A 25,015-nucleotide genomic window follows, 5' to 3' on the forward strand; every position below is an offset into this window, starting at 1 on the left:
TGCACACAGGACTGCAGTGTGCAGACAGGGAGGAGGAGGAGCTCAGAGACAGAGAAAGCTGACCCACAACCTCGGCCGGTGACCAAGGTCAGCATCAACAGCGGTAACTGGCGATCCTATGTACACTTGATATGATGTGAGGAGTGCAGCAATTTACCTTTGTGGTTTTCCTTCAGAGAACATTTAACCCCAATCTGATTATGAGGAGAAAATATCAGACAAATCCTAAGAAACAGTCTATTAAAATACTTGACCAATACTCATCAAACTGTCAAAGTATTTTTTTTAGAAATTAAATTTAATGGGGTGATATTGGTCAGTAAGAGTATGTAGGTTTAGGCCCTGGCCGGATGGCTCAGCGGTAGAGCGTCGGCCTGGCGTGCGGGGGACCCAGGTTTGATTTCCGGCCAGGGCACATAGGAGAAGCGCCCATTTGCTTCTCCAGCCCCCCCCCTTCCTCTCTGTCTCTCTCTTCCCCTCCTGCAGCCAAGGCTCCATTGGAGCAAAGATGGCCCGGGCACTGGGAATGGCTCCTTGGCCTCTGCCCCAGGCGCTAGAGTGGCTCTGGTCGCGGCAGTGCGAAGCCCCGGAGGGGCAGAGCATCGCCCCCTGGTGGGCAGAGCGTCACCCCTGGTGGGCGTGCCGGGTGGATCCCGGTCGGGCGCATGCGGGAGTCTGTCTGACTGTCTCTCCCCGTTTCTAGCTTCAGAAAAATACAATAAATAAATAAATAAATAAATAAATAAATAAAATAAAAAGAGTATGTAGGTTTAAGGTAAGCATCTCTGTAGCATTTGAGCTGTTGATTGAGTTGTGTGCCCCTCACTCAAAATCAAATCTTTTTCTGTTCCCTTTACTCCCCCTCCCCCCTCCCTCTGGTGACCACTTCACTTTGTCGATGACAAAGAGTTTTAAAGATTTATAATTGAAATGAAATTTATATCTTCTGCTTATCCTAGTGAAAAGTAAAAAACCAAAACAACACAAACAAGCAAGATGACTCTCACATCTGTTTGGCTGAACCTGTCAAGGGATCACAGAGGTACACCTAACAAGGAAGAGAATGTGACCAGGTAAAAACACTTGGGATGCAGAAGAGAAAAGCAAACTTGTTGCTTATCTGTTCACTGAGAAAAATAAATGTTTCTCCCTCAAGGGGTCTCACTCAGGGGTTAACACTGAACATAGCAGACACAGCCTCAGTGCCATCCTTTATGCAGTTTTATAATTTAAATATAATTTTCCTGTGGATAGTGAACTAAGAATAGAGAATATGATTTAGTCCTTCCTGACGAATCTAGCTAGTTAGGACTATTGTTTTGCTTTATTAAAATGATGTAATAATGCTCTTTGAGTGTTGGAGGTCATGCAGGAAGAGAGGTCTTGTTTGTTTTCGTTCGCATAGAATTAAGTCCATGTACTTCTCCTCTTACTGCTCCTGCCTCCTTCCTCCTCTTGTGGCTTCGCGTTCTTGGGCTCTGGCAAGATGTCCCCTCAGCTCTCACCCTCCGGCACGTGCATGCTGCACTCTGTTCCAGTCTCATGCCTCACTTTATGCACCTGTGTGGGTGCTGGCAGCTCGTCACCATGGAGCAAACCACACGGCATCATAGCCTCTGCTACCCGGTCTGCCTGCAGGGGTCCAAGCCCGCCGAGCTCCCCAGCATCTGACACCCAGTAACTGAGGTGTCACTACTGGCTCTTCTCCTGTTCTGTTTACCTTCCCATCACAGAGACCTAGCAGAACGTCTCCTGTGCAGCAGCCACTCAAGGAGCGTTGACCAACTAACAATGAATTCACTTTTTGTGTGAGAATGAATGAAAAGAAATATGGTGTTCATAAAATGTTGACGTTTTGCTTAGAATGTGGAAGAGACAGGCTACGGACTGACAATGGATGAAATTTTCAGAAGAGCAAATACACTTTTCTCAGAAGGAGGGAATTCTTATATCCAGACCTTTATAAATGCATCTCCATTTACGCAAATCATCATACTGAGTGCCCTGTTATAATACAGTTTGTTTTAATTAACCAGGTATAAACAAGTCAGGCAATGTCATAGGGTGGGAAGGGCCTTTTACTCAGAATTCATATGCAGCTCTGTCAAGAATAAGTGCTTTGCCTTGGAAAGGTCTCTCCATGTGCAGAGCTTGTTTCCTTCTTATGTGCAAGCACCTCGAGTCAGTGCTGGTCAGGTGACCCTCTAACGGGAACAGCTCTACTGGGGCACTGGGATGTGCTTTGAAAAGTCCACTGAAAGACCTCTTATCTTTACTGCAACAGTAAAGGAGTCTGTGAGCCCTACTCTATCTGGGACACTATTAAACAAATGTTAAGTAATAAATGTTTAAGAAAAATGGATGCAACAAGGCTACTGCGTATTTTCACAGGTCGTATTGTGCACATTGACAAGTATCAGTGGGGTTCATGAATCACCCACACATACACACACACACCACACAGGTACACACAACTCTCTCTCTCACACACACAACTCAGACACTCTCTGTCTCTCTCTCACACTTTTTTCCTGAAACTTTAGAAAGAAATCATGGCAACTAACACCTAAATTCTCAACATTTATCTCCTAAAGGGGAACAGAAAACATTCGCCTATATAACCCAAGTGTACCTTTAACAAAAGGAGAGTTAATTGTTCCCATCATATCATAAAATATACAGCCCATATCCACACCTCTTGCTGCTGTCTATAATGTGTTCTCTGTAGCTCTTCTGAATAAAACAGAACTGAAATAGAAAGTCACCTCGCCTTGTTATTCTAAAAAGTATTTTATGATGCTGCTATTTTTCCATGTTTTTGTCAACTCATAGTTATTTCCTGAACGTTTTTTTAGAAAGTAATTTCTGAGGATGACGTCAGAGTAATGGTGCAGTAGAAAGCGATTCCGATAAATCTCCCCCAAAACTCAACAAGATCTTCAACCAGAAACAAAAAACCTATCCTTGGAGCCTCCAGATGTTTCACAATACACCCGAAGGTATGGTTCAGCAAAAAATTGGCTATATATATAATCAAACCCCGAAGGAAATAGGGAGTAAGAAATGCTCTGCCTTCCTCACTAACCTAAACAGGGCGCTTTCACTGGGAACTGAGAATATAGAAACTGAGGCAGGCAAAGGGGGTGAATAGATCCAGGCTGTGGCACAAATGGCTGAACCAGGCTGTGGCATAGAGATCCAGGCCGAGGAAAAACTGTTCCTGTGGCAACCCGGGCAAAACAAGCTAACACTCATGACAAACCCAGACAAAGAAAAACAAGCGGGGCAGCCATTTTCCCCAATCTCCGGGTGGGCGCGTGCAGATAGTGGGCAAGAGATTCCTTCCAAAGCCCTGAGAGTGTGCGCCCGTGTTGTCCCACAGAGAAGCAGAGTCAGAGGCCTTTGTGTGGGCCGAAAGCGGAATCTCCGGGCCGCCCCAGTGCCCTGAGAAAGCCGCGCACGGGGATGGAGCGAGAGCCAATTTCAACGCCGGAACTTTTCCGTGCGGGTGGGGGTATCACTCAGGTGAGACTGCTGGCCTGATATCCTGGTCTGCGCGCGCAGATAGTGAGCGAGAGATTCCTCTGAGTGCCTCGGCAGTGCCCACCCATGTTATCCCACAGAGGGGCAGAGTCAGGGGCCTTTGTGTGGGCCAAAAAGCAAAAACTCGGGCTGCCCCAGCACTTTGAAAAAGCCACGCCCATGGATGGAGCGAGAGCCAATTCCAACGCTGGAACTTTTCCGTGCGGGTGGGGGTTTCACTCAGAGTGTGAGACTGCTGGCCTGATATCCTGATCTGTGCACGCAGATAGTGGGCAAGAGATTCCTCCAAGTGCCTCGACAGTGCGTGCTCGTGTTATTCCACAGAGTGGCAGAGCCAGAGGTCTTTGAGTGGGCGGAAGCCCCGCCTGATTATGCTAGCAGCTCTGACTGAGCCTTACCCAGAGCCCTGTGCTGAGTGGGAATAGAGTGGGGAGTTGCCAGCTCTTTGAGCCTCTTACTATCCAGGCAGAGGCAGCAGCAACCCCATAGCTGGATTATCAGGCTACTAATTGAGGAAGGAAAGACTAGGAGAAAGGCTCCAGGAACACGGACTCTCTCACTGGCAGAGCCTATAAATGCTAATGAGCCTCGACTGCCAACAAGACTGAAGCACAATACATGACATTGCCATAGAGACTTATCAACTGCAAACCTCTACCTGAGCGTGCCAAAGGGGCAGAACCTGAGGTACAGTCACCGACCAGGAAGAGGGAGAGAAAAGAAAAAGCAAGAAGATAACCTCTCAAAATCAAGAATAATACGCAGACTTTATAGCCTATCCCATTTTATTATATTTGTTTGTTTCTCTTATCTTCATTCTTGATATTTTTTATTCGTCCTCCAATTTGGTCATTTAACTCTCTGCCGGTCTTGCTCTTACCTCTCCTTGAACTACACTACCCATAAGTGTTACATCTCCCATTATCTTTTCTTTCCTCTTCCTTTCTCTCTATGGGGGTTGCACTCTAAAACCCTTAACTCTCTGTCTCTCTCTCCTCTTTTTTCTTTTTTCTTCTTTTAGTGGTTCCCTCTTTTTTTCTCTATCTCTCTTTCTTTTCTCCCTTTATATTAGTTTTTTCCTTTCTCCTTTATGTCTCCTCTCATTCAAACCTCAATAACAAACAATATCTTATCTGGGACTCAAACTTATGTTTGTGGCATTTTGGGGGTTTTTACTTCACCTTTTTAACACACTAGCAGTGCTCCCATCCCTGGCTCTCCATTTTATCTACTTCTTTTTCCACTAAATACAATAGTAATTTTTTAAATTGTCCCCCCATTTTCCTGTTTCCCTCTTATTCCTCTCATCATAACTCTTAGTCAACTGACACCTAAAAGCAAATCATTTTATTCTTGATCCAATTTTTTTTCTTATTATCTTTTTGTGGGTCCATACGCCCTTTTTTTTTCTTTTTTTTATTTTTCTTTTTTTTTTACCCCTTTATTACTTTTCCCCAATTCAGGCCCTCCATTACAGGCATTGTTTGTTCTATTTAGTACAATATAATTCACAGTTCACCACAAGATTTTCTCAAGAAAGCGGGAAGAGGAGAGGAGAGGAAAAAAGGAGGGGGGGGGGAATAATTTCCTTTTTTTAATTTTAATTTAATTTTATTTTTTTTTATTTAATTATTAATTCTTTAAAAAAACTCTTTGATTTTTTTTTATTTTTTTAACTTTTTATTCTTTATTAAATATCATTAATACTATCAATAAAACCACCCTCAGTTGCCATTAAGGAAGAGAAAATCGAATATCATGGATACAAAAGAAAGAGAGGTAACACAGCTAGATGAGGAAAAATCTATGGAGAAAAAATTTAATATATTGGAAACCTTGGAGCTAAATGACAGAGAATTTGAGATAGAAATCCTAAAAATCCTCCGAGATATACAAGAAAACACAGAAAGGCAATTTAGGGAGCTCAGAAAACAACTCAATGAACACAAAGAATATATGTCCAAGGAAATTGAAACTATAAAAACAAATCAAACAGAGATGAAAAACTCAATTCACAAGCTGAAAAATGAGGTAACAAGCTTAGCTAATAGAACAGGCCAGATAGAAGAGAGGATTAGTGAAATAGAAGACAAGCAACTTGAGGCACAACCGAGAGAAGAAGAAAGAGATTCAAAAATTAAAAAAAATGAGATAGCCCTACAAGAATGATCTGACACCATCAAAAAGAAAAACATAAGAATAATAGGTATATCAGAGGGAGAAGAGAGAGAAAATGGAATGGAGAACATACTCAAACAAATAATAGATGAGAACTTCCCAAGCCTGTGGAAAGAACTAAAGCCTCAAATTCAAGAAGCAAACAGAACTCCAAGTTTTCTTAACCCCAACAAACCTACTCCAAGGCATATCATAATGAAATTGGCACAAACCAACGGCAAAGAAAAAATTCTCAAGGCAGCCAGGGAAAAGAAGAATAAAACATATAAAGGAAGGCCCATTAGATTATCATCCTATTTCTCAGCAGAAACTCTACAAGCTAGAAGAGAGTGGACCCCAATATTTAAGTCCTGAAAGAGAGGAACTTCCAGCCATGAATATTATACCCATCAAAGCTATCCTTTAAATATGAAGGAGAAATAAAAACATTCACAGATACAGAAAAGATGAGGGAATTTATCATCAAAAAACCCCCACTCCAGGAATTACTAAAGGGGGTTCTCCAATCAGATACAAAGAACAAAAAAAAAAAAAACAAAGCCACAAGTAAAAGCTCCAAGAAGAACACAATAAAACCAAATTTAAACTGTGACAACAACAAAAAGAAAGGGGGGGAGAGGATGGAGATTAACAGTAGCAAAGGACGATGCAGTGCAAAAGTACTCACAAAATAGTGTGCTACAATGAACAGGGTAGTAACGCTTTTCATTACTTAAAGGTAACCACCATTGAAAAAACCACCACAGAAGCACATGAGATAAAAAAGATAGCAACAGAGGAAAGATGTATGGAATACAACCAAATAAAAACAAAAGATAGAAAAACGAAAGAGAAGGATCAAACAAGACACAAAACTAACAGAAAGTAATGTATAAAATGGCAATAGGGAACTCACAAGTGTCAATAATTACACTAAATGTAAACGAATTAAACTCACCAATAAAAAGGCACAGAGTAGCAGAATGGATTAAAAAAGAAAATCCAACTGTATGCTGCCTACAGGAAACTCATCTAAGTAACAAGGATAAAAACAAATTCAAAGTGAAAGGCTGGAAAACAATACTCCAAGCAAATAACATCCAAAAAAAAGCAGGTGTAGCAATACTCATATCGGATAATGCTGACTACAAGACAGCAAAAGAACTCAGAGACAAAAATGGCCATTTCATAATGGCTAAGGGGACACTGAATCAAGAAGACATAACAATTCTTAATATATATGCACCAAACCAAAGAGCACCAAAATATATAAGACGGCTACTTATTGACCTTAAAACAAAAACTGACAAAAATACAATCATACCTGGAGACCTCAATACACCTCTGACGGCTCTAGATCAGTCATCCAAACAGAGAATCAACAAAGATATAGTGGCCTTAAACAAAACACTAGAGAACCTGGTATGATAGACATCTACAGGACATTTCATCCCAAAGTAACTGAGTATACATTTTTCTCCAGTGTACATGGATCATTCTCAAGAATTGACCATATGTTGGGCCACAAAAACAACATCAGCAAATTCAGAAAAATCGAAGTTGTACCAAGCATATTTTCTGATCATAAAGCCTTGAAACTAGAATTCAACTGCAAAAAGAGGGAAAAAATCCCACAAAAATGTGGAAACTAAACAACATACTTTTAAAAAATGAATGGGTCAAAGAAGAAATAAGTGCAGACATCAAAAGATATATACAGACAAATGAAAATGACAATATGACATATCAGAATCTATGGGATGCAGCAAAAGCAGTGATAAGAGGGAAGTTCATATCACTTCAGGCATATATGAACAAACAAGAGAGAGCCCAAGTGAACCACTTCACTACACACCTTAAGGAACTAGAAAAAGAAGAACAAAGACAACCCAAAACCAGTCAAAGAAAGGAGATAATAAAAATCAGAGCAGAAATAAATGAAATAGAGAACAGAAAAACTATAGAAAAAATTAATAGAACAAGGAGCTGGTTCTTTGAAAAGATCAACAAAATTGACAAACCCTTGGCAAGACTTACCAAGGAAAAAAGAGAAAGAACTCATATAAACAAAATCCAAAATGAAAGAGGAGAAATCACCACAGACACAGTAGATATGCAAAGAATTATTGTAGAATACTATGAAAAACTTTATGCCACTAAATTCAACAACCTAGAAGAAATGGATCAATTCCTAGAACAATACAACCTTCCTAGACTGAGTCAAGAAGAAGCAGAAAGCCTAAACAGACCTATTGGTAGAGAAGAAATAGAAAAAAACATTAAAAACCTCCCCAAAAATACAATTCCAGGCCCTGATGGCTATACCAGCGAATTTTATCAAACATTCAAAGAAGACTTGGTTCCTATTCTACTCAAAGTCTTCCAAAAAATTGAAGAAGAAGCAATACTTCCAAACACATTTTATGAGGCCAACATAACCCTCATACCAAAACCAGTCAAGGACTGCACAAAAAAAGAAAACTACAGACCAATATCTCTAATGAATACAGATGCTAAAATACTAAACAAAATACTAGCAAATCGAATACAACAACATATTAAAAAAATAATATATCATGATCAAGTGGGATTCATCCCAAAATCTCAAGGATGGTTCAACGTACGTAAAACGGTTAACGTAATATACACCATATCAACAAAACAAAGAACAAAGAACAAAAACCACATGATCTTATCAATAGATGCAGAAAAGGCTTTCGATAAAATACAACACAATTTTATGTTTAAGACTCTCAACAAAATGGGTATAGAAGAAAAATATCTCAACATGATAAAGGCCATATATGATAAACCATCAGCTAACATCATATTAAATGGCACTAAACTGAAGGCTTTCCCCCTTAAATCAGGAACAAGACAGGGTTGTCCACTCTCTCCACTCTTATTTAATGTGGTACTAGAGGTTCTAGCCAGAGCAATCAGACAAGACAAAGAAATAAAAGGCATCCATATCAGAAAAGAAGAAGTAAAGGTATCACTTTTTGCAGATGATATGATCCTATACATCGAAAACCCCAAAGAATCTACAAAAAGACTACTAGAAACAATAAGCCAATACAGTAAGGTCGCAGGATACAAAATTAACATACAGAAGTCAATAGCCTTTCTATATGCCAACAATGAAACAACTGAGAAGGAACTCAAAAGAATAATCCCCTTCACGATTGCAACAAAAAAAATAAAATACTTAGGAATAAACATAACAAAGAATGTAAAGGACTTATATAATGAAAACTATAAACCATTGTTAAGGGAAATCAAAAAAGATATAATGAGATGGAAGAATATACCTTGTTCTTGGTTAGGAAGAATAAATATAATCAAGATGGCCATATTACCCAAAGCAATATACTAATTTAATGCAATTCCCATCAAAATTCCAATGACATTTTTTAAAGAAATGAAGCAAAAAATCATCAGATTTATATGGAACTATAAAAATCCCCAAATAGCCAAAGCAATCCTAAAGAAAAAGAATGAAGCTGGGGGCATTACAATACCTGACTTCAAACTATATTATAGGGCCAGGACAATCAAAACAGCATGGTATTGGCAGAAAAATAGACACTCAGACCAATGGAACAGAATAGAAAGTCCAGAAATAAAACCACATATATATAGTCAAATAATTTTTGATAAAGGGGCCAAGAACACACAGTGGAGAAAAGAAAGCCTCTTCAATAAATGGTGCTGGGAAAACTGGAATGCCACATGCAAAAGAATGAAACTGGACTACAGTCTGTCCCCCTGTACTAAAATTAACTCAAAATGGATCAAAGATCTAAACATAAAACCTGATACAATTAAGTGCATAGAAGAAGACATAGGTACTGAATTCATGGACCTGGGTTTTAAAGAGCATTTTATGAATTTGACTCCAATGGCAAGAGAAGTGAAGGCAAAAATTAATAAATGGGACTACATCAGACTAAGAAGTTTTTGCTCAGCAAGAGAAACTGATAACAAAATAAACAGACGGTCAACTAAATGGGAAATGATATTTTCAAACAACAGCTCAGATAAGGGCCTAATATCCAAAATATACAAAGAACTCATAAAACTCAACAACAAACAAACAAACAAACAATCCAATAAAAAAATGGGAAGAGGACATGAACAGACACTTCTCCAAGGAAGAAATACAAATGGCCAACAGATATATAAAAAGATGCTCATCTTCATTAGTTATTAGAGAAATGCAAATCAAAACTGCAATGAGATACCACCTCACACCTGTTAGATTAGCTATTATTAACAAGACAGGTAATAACAAATGTTGGAGAGGCTGTGAAGAAAAAGGAACCCTCATACACTGTTGGTGGGAATGTAAAGTAGTACATCCATTATGGAAGAAAGTATGGTGGTTCCTCAAAAAACTGAAAATAGAACTACCTTATGACCCAGCAATCCCTCTACTGGGTATATACTCCCAAAACTCAGAAACATTGATATGTAAAGACACATGCAGCCCCATGTTCATTGCAGCATTGTTCACAGTGGCCAGGACATGGAAACAACCAAAAAGCCCATCAATAGATGACTGGATAAAGAAGATGTGGCACATATGCACTATGGAATACTACTCAGCCATAAGAAATGATGACATCGGATCATTTACAGCAAAATGGTGGGATCTTGATAACATTATACGAAGTGAAATAAGTAAATCAGAAAAAAACAGGAACTGCATTATTCCATACGTAGGTGGGACTTAAAAGTGAAACTAAGAGACATTGATAAGAGTGTGGTGGTTACGGGGGGAGGGGGGTGAGGGAGAGGGAGAGGGAAAAGGGCAGGGTGAGGGGCACAAAGAAAACTAGATAGAAGGTGACAGAGGACAATCTGACTTTGGGTGATGGGTATGCAACATAAGTGAACGACAAGATAACCTGGAGTTGTTATCTTTGAATATATGTATCCTGATTTATTAATGTCGCTCCATTAAAAATAAAATTATTAAAAAAAAAGTAATTTCTTTTAATAAATTTGAAACTTTGGCTTTTAAATTATAACTCTTATTGAATAAGCAATCATATTGTTTATTTTACACGTTGTAAAATAATATTTAAATTAAAGAGAAGCACTTGCATAAAATATCCTAAGAGCTGTGGATTGAAGTGATTACAAGGCCTCTGTGTCCAGTAAGCATACACTGTCAACTCGGGAGTCTGGTGGGGTTTCGTCTCCCTTCTTTTTCTCACTTCCTCCCTCCTTGCCGTTTCCTTCCCTAATTCCTTCTCTCCTTCCTTTGCATTTGCATGGTTCAAAAATAAGTAAAAAACTGAATCTCTAAATGAGAAGAAACAATGAAAACTCCCCCTCCATCCTACCTGTTTCTGTAGGGTTACCACACACGTATACATTTCTACCAGCTTCTTGTCTATCCTTTTAGAAATTTTATGTAAATGCAGGCAAATGGATGTGTGTTTGTATTTCTGCTCCTCTTCTGCATCTTGCTCTTTTCTTTAACAAAATATGCTTGGAAGCTTTCTACATCAGTTCCTAGATGGTGTCTCTGTTTTTACACAGCTGCGTGGTGAGTGGAGGTGCTCTGATCTGGGTGGCAGGAAGCATGACACAGAGGCAGAGCGGCTTATGTATGCCTTGCTCCTTCACAGCACAGCGATGTGTCTTGGTCCTTTGTGAATAACAACGATGACAGCTGTAACTGAAGGAGCTTGTCACTGAGCGCTACATGTTGTATTATTTCATGCCTTCCTCACCAGCACCATACAGTAGAAAACAACCTCCTATTGCACAGATGGGGAAACTGAGGCTGCAAGATGGCCTGTGCAACTTCTTCCTGCTTTCAAGGCTGTGCTGTTAAGGGCTTTACAATTCCCCTACCTGGTGGTGGTCGGAAGCCCACGTCTCACCATGATTTGCATACCATGCTTCATAGCGCCCAAGCCACCTTCCTCTTCCTTATCGCACACAACCTGGCCCCACTGAGCACCTGATGGCCCAACTCTTCCCTCAGTGCCAGACCTTGCCCCTCTAATTCATCCCTCATACTGTCTTCAAGGGAGGGTCAGCTCCTGTCTCCTCCTTGCTCTCACTTACCTGTGGTCTGGTCCCTCACAGTCTACAGAACTGACCTGAACTCATGGGCCCCACACCCTCTCTTGCTCCCATTCTCAAACCCCTGGGTCCTTTCAGATGCTGGAAAGATCACCCCTGTCCGAAAAATGCACAGGTGCCCTTGGAGTGCAACCCAGGCATTACCTTTCCAGGACCTCACATGCCTTCTCCAGGAACGCAAACTTTCTCCCGGCCAGGGGCTGCTTTACACATGCCACTTTCATAGCTCTTTCACAGTGCATGGCTATCTTCTTTTTTATTGCCAGGGGCTGCTTTACATATGCCACTTTCATAGCTCTCTTCACAGTGCATGGCTACCTTCTTTTTTATTGGTATATGCATCCTCCCATTCTCACCCTCAATTAAATGCTTAAACAGGAACAGCTTTAAGGCAGAATTCTAGAATTCCATACTTGTATCTATGTCTGGCATGTAATAGTTTCAAAAATATGTTACATAAATGCATTAAATTACACATTTAAGTGTATGAATGACATTTGCAATAAATTATTCAATACATTTTATTTTAAAATAGGCATTTATTCCTTTTAGATATAAGTTCATTTATATCACCCTTCCTTCACTTGCATCTGTTAGAAACAGATGACCTCAACTCAGTGGGCTTTGAGTCCGTAGTCTTGCAGAGAGCCAAGATGGAAGTTCATAAAGACTCAGGTAAGAGGGAGTTTGATTAAAAAGATGGATGATGGCATGTAGGAGCAAATACACTGGATTTTATTTGAAATATTAATATGCGTACTCACCAGGAAAATAAATAAAAAATTATGGCATAAAGTGAGAGATAAATCTTCCTACCACCTGTGACCCCCCCCCATCTTTGAATATATACAACATAGATGCATCCACATATGCATGTGGTTTCATTATAGCAATGTTGGAAACAGTCCAGAAAGTTTTGTGCATGCCTTCACGCGAGGTCATCCCAAATGAGCTCCTGTGCATCAGAGACAGAGCAGAACAGGCCTTCCTGGGGCACGGCCGTCCCCTCATTCACTGACGGCTTACATCCCCTGCCCGGCACGAACAGCCAGCACTGTGCGGGCAACTGGGAGTACGAAGAAGATGTTGTTTCTGTCATCACGAGGAGCCCTGAGCCTTTTGGGCTGAGCTGACCCTGGATAGCTTTGCATAAAGAGGCAGAGGTGAGAAGGAAGGGCCCTGGACGCTCCAGCTCAAGTCCAGAAGTGGTATTTCTGGACTGTTCATGGAGATTGCCTGCCAGCAACTCTCCCTTTTCCAAGAGCTTCTTCTTCCAAGGAAGCAGGGAGGCCACCCACCATGGGCCTGAGAACCATGGGGTCCTGCCAGTGCTGCCCTGATCAGGCCACTGTGATCTGGAAGGGACCCGGGTGCTTCTAACACACAGGCAGCCCACTGCTCATTTCAAATACAACACAGCTGCTCGACGTCCTAAATGTCCTTCTCTGTTTCAAGAACTAAGTTTATTTCCTATGTACTTTATACTCATTTAACCCTTAAAATAATCCGACTAAGAAGAAATTATGAGGTCCATTTAACTGATGAAGAAACAGGTTCAGACTCAAGGAGTTAAATAACTTCTCCAAAGTTGCAGAGATGGTATGCTAGAATTATTTAGGATTTTTTCCCCCCTGGTCTGATTGCCTCCTACTTTTTACCCAAATTTCTACTTAACATGAAACTACTTGTGGGGCTAGCACACTTTTCTTCACTGCTCAGGGCAACATGGCAGGAGCAGGCGTCTGTGGATTGTGTTTCTACCATTCTTCTTTTGCTCATTTTCTCCTGTTCTGATCTATTAGAGATAATTTGTTCATCATCAAAATGCTGCTTTTAAAATGCATTCATGCTAGCAATTCATTTCAGTGGAAAATGGCAATCTATGTTCTGCATTTTGACAAAAAGATTTATGTTACTAATTCAAATCCCAAGTAAGAGAAAAAGTTTGAAGCATTCATAAAATAGCCTTTTAGAAACTAACCTATGGCATCATTGAAGTCTTTTTCCGAGAATAACCCCCTTTTTTCACTCTTCTGATGTATGATCTACTGCTTTAGCCCTGCGTCCCCCATCTTTTTGTTTTGGAGTTGGAGAGCACCTGCCAAGCCAGACAGGACATGCTTCATTCACCAGGCTGCACAGAGCTGCCCTGTAGCATAGCCCACGTCCTGCCACGGCACTGGCTCCTGGTGCTAGCTGGCATCACTGGTCATTCTGTGGGTTACATCTTCTTTTGGTTTGGGGGTTTGACACATAGAACTCCCTGTGAGTCCAAGTAGGATCCTAACCCTGGATAATGGTTTTAATTAGATTTTTTATGTTCTATAAACAATTTTCAGGACAGCTTTAGGATAGTTCCTGGCAAACAGGTTGAAATAGGCATGAAAATACTAGACAATTATCTCCTCTTTAAATATAACGAGTTTCCTGGGTGCCATCCGACTTCACAGATTGAACAGACTTATTCTCTTCAGCCTTCTGATAGGCTCTGTGCACCTTCTGTCTCAGCTCACCCGGCTATGCAGCTCACACGGCAGCAAAGTGCTGGTCTGTGGAGCAATATTCCTGTGGACAATGAGTTTTGAGTCTGTTGTGTGAGTGTGCAAAAAATAAAACTTGGAGAGTAAGAGTTATATTCTGTTTTCCAAAAACAACTGTGGTTATTTAGAAACTGTTAATTTAGATATCGGCCCCTGGTTGGCACCCCAGCCTGAGGACCAAGCCCGCCTGCTGACATGCGGCCACACCCACTCGTCCCTGTGGGCTGTGGCTGCTCCCACAGCCCTGGCAGTAGGGAAGCTGCTCAGAGAGCCTGGGCGACCATGCCCTAACTCCCTACCAGCTGGCCCTTCGCAGGAGTCTGCCTACCCTCACCTGGCTGTGCAACAATGTTGATGTGCACAGTTTCCTTTTGTTGATGATCACGTGAAGATTTCTATCTGTTCCCAGAAGCCATTGTTATGACACGTTAGTATTCCCTTTCTGGAATGCTAATCTGTTTCTTTCAATTCATTGCTTTATTTCATCATCCACAGACTCGAGTATTTATTACAGCAAATAAATATTGATTATTTCTGAGGGCCAAACGGCAACCTTTAAAGCATGAATAAAAAGTACCCAGAAGTCACAGAGTACAAAAGTCACTTTGGTTGTGCCCATGCAGCTACCTCATGCTGACCGTCACATCTGCCATCACAAAGCTTGACACCTGAGTGACACCTGGCCCTGAGTGGAGACTGAGGGGAGTGGCACACGTGCCACACTCCACGAATGGACCACGCACAGACGGTTGTGCACTCGCTGTCCGACGGCCCTCCAACAGGCCTGGAAGCCTGGGGACTTCTTGCTGTTTGGGCTCTCAGGGACTGCCAAGCTCATCCCACATGCAGGCGAGTCTGCCCCTGTCAGGGCCCACTTGGGGTGCTTGAGACAGACACACTGTGGTCAGGTGTGAACAGGCTGTGGTCAAGAGTGCAAAACAGGACATTAGTGCTGCTGAAACCTTGGAATCTCTTCAATTCTCTGAACAAGTTCAACTTGTTGGTCCACCCTGAAAACCAAATGTGATCCCTTAACTAAGGAGCCTATTTTAGACCCCATCTGTCAAGTATAAACATGGGTTTTTCTTTGAAAACTAGCTTATTGTTTCATTTTGCTTTATTTAATTCATGGTGAAATTAGTACTTGAATGCTTTATAGTAAACTATATTGATAACCATTTAAATGTGAACTCCATGTCAGAAATGTCAATTCAACAAATCCATCTTTAAAGATTAAATTTTTATAATGTTCTACTGCACATCCTTTAAGTTATGACTAAAAGTAAATGAGATTAGACAGAACAAGACAGCCTATGTGCATGAAACACCTATAAATTCAGAAACTTTGCTGACAGTAAACTCAAGAATGAGTTTAACATGCAACATGAATAGGTTTTATTGTTTTAACTGTAGGGAAATGGCAATGAAATGACAAGTGCAGTGAATTTCTTCAGAGAAAGTGAACAGGGCACAGATGAGAAGACACTCAGAACGGTGCCCTAGTACGCAGTTCACAAGCTCTGGAAGCCTGCCTCCCCACAAGGCTGCAGCGTGTGGAAGACAAACCCGGCCTCTAGTACGCAGTTCACTAGCTCTGTAAGCCTGCCTCCCCACAAGGCTGCAGCGTGTGGAAGACAAACTGGCCTCTAGTTTCCATGTGGCAGCAAGCAGTTCCAGTGTCAGACAGGCAAATGGGGAAGTCGGCAGTCAGATGAATTACAATTGCACAGTGAGCCTTAAAAGGATGCTGGGGCTTTCCTCCTGGAGCATCATGGGAAACGACCATTCCACCAGCAAAGTCACCTGTGTGAAACGGACTCCCACAGGTGGGCATGAGATTAGTACAGAGCTTCTCAAGCTAGGCACCTGCCACACTCAGAAGCTGAGACTTTGCAGAGGGAGTTCAGTCACATGGCAATTGTGTTGACCTCCAGCCTACAGGATTCCCTAAAGAATGTGCTGCCTGTGCCAACACCTCCTCAGACTCCAGACCAGAACTAGCAGACCTGAATGAAGACACTGACTTGACTGACCACTTTGTTTTCAGTTATGCCACATGAAACACACCCAGTGGAGGCCAGGCCAGCACTGGCTCCCCACTGGCAATCCCAGCACCCTCATAGGGCGCAGAGGAGGTGCGTCTCCTGCTCTGTGGACCTTCAGGAGCAAATGCACATCATTTAACTGCAAGTGGCTCTTTTCGCGTGAACTGTCTGGAGAAGATGCACAACAGCTCTTAACTCCTGCCCATAAGCCAGGAAACAGCAGGGAGCTGAGGAGGGAGGTGGCCCAGGGAGGGGACTTTGTGCACAGTCCCTAGAGGGCTGGGGGCAGGTACCTGGACGCAGCTGCCCGGCGAGTGCTCTTTGCGTCAGACTTGGCTGCCTCAGTTGGTCAGAGCGGGGAGTCCAGAGATGCCTACTGGATGTGACTTCACCAATTCTCCTTCCGGTTCATTTTCTAAAGGACAAAACAACAACACAATAACTACCTGGAGATAGGAGGAGCGATGAGAACTCTCTCCTTTGTGCTGTTACACTTATAGCAAGAGCCACGTGTCCAGACAGGCACAGTAGAACGATGTCAATGATTTTACTCAGAAACACTGACATGAAAGGCCACAATAGACAAGTAGACACACTTCTAAACATTTAATTTACTTTGAAATCCAAGATATTTAACAGTTATAAATATATGTCTTGGACTGAAGCTCAAAGTAAATGCACTTAATATTTAGATAGACCCATTCCAGGTCATTTGTAATATCATTGTCTTCTTTAACACTTTGATGCAGCTAAAAACAATTTAATAATGAGAAGTATTTTAGATGTGTAATTATTTCTTGGAAATAATGTGGTTTCATTCATAACAGAATATAATCTAGAGATTACAAGGATGGTTCCAAATGTCAGCTCCATTTTATTTCAGTAGAACAACAAAAGACTTCTTCCTTAATGCAAACTGCAATTTATTTATTAACTTTCTGTCAAGGTTCTCTTCAATAGAGCATCAATGTTAGGAACTACCAAGGGTTCTAACTGGAAAAGAAAATAACCAGATTATTTCAAACTACACCACCTAAGAGAGGATATATTTGCTTTATAAAGGAAAGATGAACTGGAAGATCAGAGAGTGGAAGGAGGAGGTGCCTCAGTCGGTGAAGCTATTGTTTCTGGTGCAAATCTCCGAACTCAGAGACGCTCATTAAAGGGAGTCTATGGCAACAGCAGCCGAAGTGTTAATGGGCAGCAGTGAAGTGTGTCAGGCAAATGAAGGACCCCGAGGGCTCTCCATGCTGTTCGTGATCAGCTACATTCTGCAGCATTACCATAAATCCTCTAAAAGACACCGTACTCCACTTCTTGCATGCCACCTCGCCATAAAGATCATATTCAGGGTGCTTAGAAAGGAGGATTTGAAATAAGATAACACACAATTTCCTATGAAATACACAGAAAGCCTATAAGATTCAACCATAACAAATTTTATTATTTTCCCTATTAAAGATTTACCAAAACAAACACACTAAGAACAGAATAATTCAGAAATATGCACATGGACCTAGAAAGGTTTTTAAGTTACCCTGAAAAATCAAGATTGAAAAACAGAATGACCGGGGGAGGGGATGAGGAGGGGAGTAAGGAGGGACAAATACACAGTGATGGAAAATGATTTGACTTTGGCTCATGAGCACACAACACCATTAATAGTTCAAATGCTATAGAGATGTTCATTTGAAACCTATGTACTCTTGTTGATCGAGAGTACATTAAATTTAATTTCTAAATAAAATAAGAAAAACAATGAGAATTAATATATTTGTTTCGTGTCAATGTCTAGAATCATTAATTTAGCGATATTTTATAAGATTTTAAAATATATTAAGCTTTTAATACAAGTTGTGATTTGTGATTTTATTTATAGCAAATACAGCCATCTATACTTGAAAATTTTTGACAAAAAGTATGTTTTGTGTCTACCAGGACTCAAAACACACAAACATACTGGTGTACAAACACATGCACAGAATATGTACGCACACAATGTCAGCAAGGAATTCTTCTCACTAGCTGTTCTATATATAGTAGGATTTGTAAATTTAACTTTTGCATGACAAAGGCAAATGCCCAGTCTCCTATCAGACACATCCTGCACACCATCCAGATTCCGAAATGAGCTGGTATGCAGGGCACTACCTTCTACACCCTCAGCCTTGATTTTGCTCACTAGACCTCAGAATTCAGAGCCCTGGTCCTCACAAGATGATGGAGTGAGGGCCACGCGGGTACGCCATGTCTGGACAGTCAGGGCTCGTGAAGGTGAGAGTGTATTTGACTATATTTCCTGCTACCTGGCCTCCACTACTTCATACTTCTGAAATCTATGCCTGCTCACTCCATCAGACTCTACTAAGGAGGTTACCTATTAACACTTGGCAGTATTGATTCTGAAATCATAACATAACGGTTTAAGTATATGAACAGCTATAGGTATACGTTATTTCTAGATTAGCCAGTACCAGTATGGACAGTTTTGAATCCCTGAACCCGAAGTGCAGGTTTCTGATAGTAACAGGGCTCTGCTAAAAATGTAAAGTACTGTACTGTTCTTCCTTCAGCTGCAAAAAACCAAAGCACCACAGTCCTCCACCCAAGTGAGGGCACCGGAGGGACTTCCTGGCTGTGAGCCACCTGCATGGGAAGTGTGCTCTGGGCTTTGTGCACTCACTCAGGTGGTCTCTACTCGTTTCTACAGCCAGTCGGAGTCTCAGCTCTGACTGCCAGCTAAGTGACACTAGGACCTGCTATACAAATGCCTCCTGCCCAGCAGTGGCTCTCCCAGGACCCCACTGCTGAGGCACTGGCCTGTCTTTCCCCAGTGCCCAGAGCAGGAGGCTTCTTGTGATTGTCCCAGCCTATGTCAGCACAGTGGGTTGTGGACATGCCCAGCCCTGATCCCGCTGTTTCCTGAGATTTCTTACTGTCACCAAGACCTTCTGGTGAACTGAGCTGTGCTTACAGGACACACGTGTGTGCCTTCTTGGCAATACAAGTCACCACTACAGGGCTACCCAGCAGCAGAGATGTATCCTGCCATTGTTTCCTCCCTAAAAGGTTCTATTTGAGATTGGTTAAAAAATGAGGCACATGTTTTAACAAAGCCTCTTTCTCAGGCTTACAACACTGGATGCAAGGAACCAGACATCCTCACCAAGCACTGCGAGAAGCAAGTCCTTCTCGGGGAGCAGGCAGAGGCTTTGGGCTGACAGGGCTTCCCTGCCCCATGCTCGTGCAGAAGGTCCTTTGGGCACGGCAGCAATTAGACTGGGGACACACAGGGAACAGCAAGAAGGGCGCTCACAGCCAGCGATGGTGCATCCTGACCCTGCGCGCTGCAGCATCTGCACATGCGCGCCACAGCTGCTGGTTTCCACCCTCTGGGCCTGTTAATAAAATCGAGCTCCATGGCCCGGTTGGGATGGACAGGTTGTGCTGTGTGGCCCATAGTAGGTGCTCCATCAGTCTTGCTGCTGCAACAGAGGGACTGTTGCCCTTTGTGCCCAATGAAGTGCATTTCAGTGAACACACGCCCCTGCTCATGGTCATTTAGAATATGATTAGGAGGGGACAATTCAGCTCCCAGCTGGCGATGACATTTTAGAACATGGCCACTTTCAGGTTTTCAGAGAAAAGAAAGGTGATCATTTTCAGAAGACAGAGATAAGAGAGAGGAATATAAAATAAAAGTAGTAAATGAATGAGGCTATTTTAAGAAAAATAGAAAATCCAAAGAATGCATGCAGATTTAAAAGCACTTCATGTCATTTCTATACACTTAGGACCTCTCCTCTCTGTGTTCTGAGTCTAATCCTTCACACAGTTTTGCCCGGTGACTTCCATTACTGAGAAGGTTGGGATGTATCTGTGACAAGTAAGAAGGTCCAACTTGAACCCTACACATAGCCTTCCCAACCTCAGCATTGCCCAGGGTACCACCAAACCCCTCAGCAAGGAACCACTGGTTCCAGCATGCTGACTGACAACATGAGGAACCAGTAAGTGCCATTTGTAATTCGGAGCTTTTGTAGATAAAACACATGCACGATTCATCCTTAAACTTTCCTCTGATTACTAGTATTCCCAAGTTTGGACCTGCAGGTAAATGCACGATCTTATTGGTTACTGAAACTATCAGTTGGAAGGGAAACCCAGTTCCCACTGTGTGCTTTTGGGACAGCTCTGAGGACTCCCCATGCAGAGGAAAGAGCCCGAAGGCTGCAGCCTGTTTGCAGCATGGTGACCGGGTGAGCAGGATTCCACACAGGCTGCGCAAAGGGAAGGAACATGGGTGCTGTAAGGAACTGAGCAGTGCGGATGGCAATTCCCAACAATTCCAGCTCCTGTATCCACCAATTATGTTTTAGTCACATGTGCACACAGATACATGTATAAAATTGCTCAGCGTGCTACTGTGTGTAATCAGAAATGAAAACCATCAGTAACGGACTGCTTAGATCATCATAAATAATCTAGGACTGGGGAGTGTCTTGATAGGCAGAGTCCCAAGGCATAGAGCTAAGTGAGGAAGGGACAGTGCAGAGCAGCAGGCAGACCCCCACACTGTGGCACAAAACTGCAAATCAACATCTTAATAATGCAGTCCACACTGACATGTGCACAAGTCAGTGCACAGTCATACTCAGACTGGGTTAATACAGATTATATTTGGAAAAAGGACTGGGGTTTTGAGGACTAAGAGAACTTTCACTTTTTCCCTAAAGTATGTATAGTGATTTATATTTTAGTGACAAGAAAATTCATGAAACATTGTGTACCAAAATAAACTGAAAAATATGATCATTTCATATATTTATTACTATTTTTAGATATCAATTGCTGTAAAGAATGATAACTTTGGGTTAAAAATTATACTTCCAAAGTCACCTAATAATTACAAGTGATGGAACTCTCCAGAACCTAACCATTCACTGCTCCACAAGGTCTGCAAATACCCGGAACCCGCTGACTGGTTTACACGCAACCAACAATGCTATGAGAAATCACACCCAGGCCTAATTAGATCATCTTAGCTCATTAAAAAATACCCTGCCAGATTAAGCAAAATGATGTAGAAAGGCAGTTAAATCACAGGCCACTAAGCACTGTGTCAGGAAGGAAGGGCTGCTTTGGATGCTCAGTGCCCATCCTCTGGTGACTGAGCCAGCCCAGGGCCACCAGCAATGTGCCGTCAGGATGCTGTGCACCCACAGGTACTTGTGCAGAGTGAGAACTGACCACAGAGCCACACCCAGCAACAAACACACAAGGTAGGACAGCTTTTATTGTCTCCGCATTAGAATGAAAGTAACCTTAGTGGTCATGTAGCCTGCCTCTCTTTGAAGACTCGAACGTGGAGTCTTCAAGGTGACGTGGAAACTAAGAGCAGATCCAGAACAAGGACTGCCACCCCTCACGCCCAACTATGTGAAAACCATTGTAGAGAAATCTAAGAATCATCTTCAGCTCGTTTTATGAATAACACCAAGCTCTGGTCTTCCGGGCACATGGATGAGTGGCGTGTATGTGGCAGGTAAAGGGCGAGTGAGGACCCGTCTCGGCCATAGAACAGGGTTTTGGGCTAATTCACATTCCACAGGCTTTTCTTGTCTTGGGGGGGCCTTGAGTATGAATTTGGGGTCTCAGGAATGAACCCACATGTACCCACTGCTGGCAGGACCCTATAGGGCTTGGCCCTAGAAGTGGTTAGGTCCATCCCCTAAGGCGTTCTGACTCGTACGCTCTGCCCATGGGGCAACAGGTGGTTCTTATTGAAATCAAAGCTTCCCAAGGGGCAGTATCAAATAAACTGCAGCCAAGGTCTTGGAGACCTTGTCCTGCCATCCTTTCTTTCTGCACACACCACCGGTCTGGCTCCTGATTACCCATCTGAGTCACTTCACCATGCCCCCCTGACTGCCCCAATCCTGTTGCTCCTCTCCAACCCCGTGAGAAGAATCTTCAAAACTACTTCTGTTCTGTCAAGCCACTGATCAATAATAACAGTATCACTATAAAATCTTACACGTGAATCACAATTCAAAGTGAATTTAACACACACATTTGTAAATTATGCCCATTTTACAGATGAGCAAATTACAGTTCAGAAAATAGTGCTTGAGTGAGTAAGAGCTAGTAGGAGGCGGAACTAGAACTAAACACATCCTGATTAGCCTGGCTTTCAAGGCTTTGCTAAGCTTGGTGACAAATTATCTTAAGTCCTATTACTGTCCTATGTGACCTTTAGCTTAAGACACTGTATTTGCTTAGTGTCCTCAAAAACTGAGGATGCTTTCTCACTTTGATCCACAACATTCTCTCTATTTAGATATCAAACATTATTCAACCCTCATATCAAATCCCACCCTTTATTCAGACACTTCCCAGATCACTCCAGCTCTGAGGAGACCATTACCTCTGAATTATGGCCACGGCACCCTCCAGCCAGTCCTAACAGGTCATGGACCATGAACACCAACGCTGACATTTCATCTAACACAGCTGGCTGACTCCAGTTGTTTCTTGTGTCTGCTGCTACTTTTGTAATTGTTATAAAAGATGAAAGTTTCCTGAAGTAGGGGTAGTATCTGTTTATCTTTGTATCATGAGGGGCCAAGAGAAACAATTCATTGAATAAATGAATTTTAACAATAATAACAGTAGGTGCACTGTGAGCTCTTCGGTCACATAGAAGATGTTCACTATTCCATGAATTAATTCCTCATGGCAGCAGGCAAGTACTTGGCATATTATGTACTTCTAAGTATTTGCTATCAATTGGAAAAAAAATAAGCCATTTTTCTTAGACTGCTCAAGGTGCTGCTATAACAAAACCGCACAGACTGGGCAGCTTGTAAACAACAGACATTCCTTTCTCACAGATCTGAGGCTGGAGTGAGATCAGGGTGACAGCCGGGTCAGGTGAGGGCTCCCGCAGGGGTTGCAGATGCCTCACTGTGTCCTTACTTGGTTGAAGTGTCCAGAAAGCAATCTGGGGTCTCTGTGATAAGGGCACTGATCCCATTCATGAGGCTGAGGACCTCATCACCTCCCAAAGGTACCTACCTCCTCCTCATACTAACTCCTTGGGGGTTGGGATTTCAGCATGTGAATTGGTGTGGGGGGGGCACTACTCACGCCATAGCACCATTTCTGAAAAGATGAGCTCCAACACCCTGTATCAGGAAAGATGAGGACAGAGCACAGCTCTGTCTGGATCAGTCGTGTGGCAGAGAGAGGACTTGATGTCAGGAAGTACACACTCAGAGCATTTCGAGTTCCTCTTGGTTCTGAGATGCTGCAACTTCGTGGACTGAATTATGCTATTAACTGCTCACTGAACTGCACAAAATTGCAGGGGATCCTTGGGTAGACGACCAGAATTGCAGCAGCAATCCCCCTCCTTAGATGATACACAAATTACTGTCTGTCAAGGGCTGTGATTATAGAGTGTGACTTAAATATGCTATTAGTTCAACCTACACCAAGACTGCACATTCCAGCTAGAAAGTTCTAACGCTGAGGGACCACAGGCACATTAGCACAGTGACCTTTGTTTCTGGCAGACTGCTGAGTGGCGATGCCAAGGACTGGGCAGGGCCTGTTGGCTCCCTGCAGCTCACAACCTTTCCAAGGAGCTCACAGGAAGAAGCCGCTGAGAAAAGTTTCTCTGTGTAAGCAGATCCTCCAGTGACTGCTTCCCAAGCGACAGAAAACACCGTTCCAAGTGACAGGATTTTCATGATAATCACATCATGTAATCCTCAAGAGTCCTGAGGACAGGGCCAACGAGACAGTACTAACTCTGTCTCAGAGAGACGTAGACTTCCAGAAAGGGGCTGGATAAGGACCCGGCTCCTGGGTGGCATGGACACAGTCCACTCTTCCAGTGCAGCTTGTACCCTGTGGACACACTTCAGAGTGGCACACACCGCAGCCCCAACCTGCCTCTGCTGTACTTGGGACCATGGCCGTGGAGAAGAGCAGTCAGCAGCCCTGGCCTGGGCTCTGAGGGGCTTGGGATGGACCCTAACCCCAGGTAGTTAAACCAGTGCCCACGCCAACCCCCAAAACCACACTGGAAAGCCATTCCTTTGAACAGATTTTCAAAAGAATTGTCTTTATAAAGTACAAACTATGATCGCTAATACTTTAAGTCATTATTGATTCAGAAATATTTATTTTTCAAAATGCAGCTGACTTAGTTTGAGCCAGCCATTAATCTTTTTTCTCTCACTTGTTCTCTCTCTGTCTCTATCTTTTTCTCTATCTCTCTGTCACACACACACAAATACTACACTCATTCTCATTTTTGATCTCTTGTTTTGACCGGTGTAGCGATTACAAAGATTTAGATATAGGGTATAAGGAAAGTTGGGGGACTTAAAAGCATGTGTGATAGAGGTATTAAAAGGAAATATTGTGGCACATTTGGTACCATGGAGTAATCTGAGAGCTGTACTCTGTTCTCCACTTGGCCACTGCCTGTTGTGGAAATCTCCCTTTGGGTCACCGGGAAGCAGGAATGCTCTGGGAATACCTGGCTGTCAACCACAACACCAGGAAAGCACAGCCCAGGTCCAGTCAGCCAGGGGGCAGGACAGGGGACCAGACAAG

At 42.5% G+C, this 25,015-nt stretch overlaps 1 protein-coding gene across 11 annotated transcripts in view; it reads right to left on the minus strand.

Annotated features, from left to right (window-relative positions):
* Positions 1-25,015, minus strand: part of MYT1L (myelin transcription factor 1 like) — a 398,804-nt gene that overhangs the window by 241,167 nt on the left and 132,622 nt on the right. For 10 of the 11 annotated variants that reach the window (XM_066237387.1, XM_066237391.1, XM_066237389.1 and 7 more), the window contains exon 3: positions 16,681-16,802. The exons of the other annotated variant lie outside the window; for it this stretch is intronic. The gene's annotated coding sequence lies outside the window, so the exon portion shown is untranslated. The remainder of the gene's footprint in view (positions 1-16,680; positions 16,803-25,015) is intronic. 11 annotated transcript variants of the gene reach the window in all.

This window comes from Saccopteryx bilineata, chromosome 6, assembly GCF_036850765.1.
Source record: "Saccopteryx bilineata isolate mSacBil1 chromosome 6, mSacBil1_pri_phased_curated, whole genome shotgun sequence".
NCBI lineage: Eukaryota > Metazoa > Chordata > Mammalia > Chiroptera > Emballonuridae > Saccopteryx > Saccopteryx bilineata.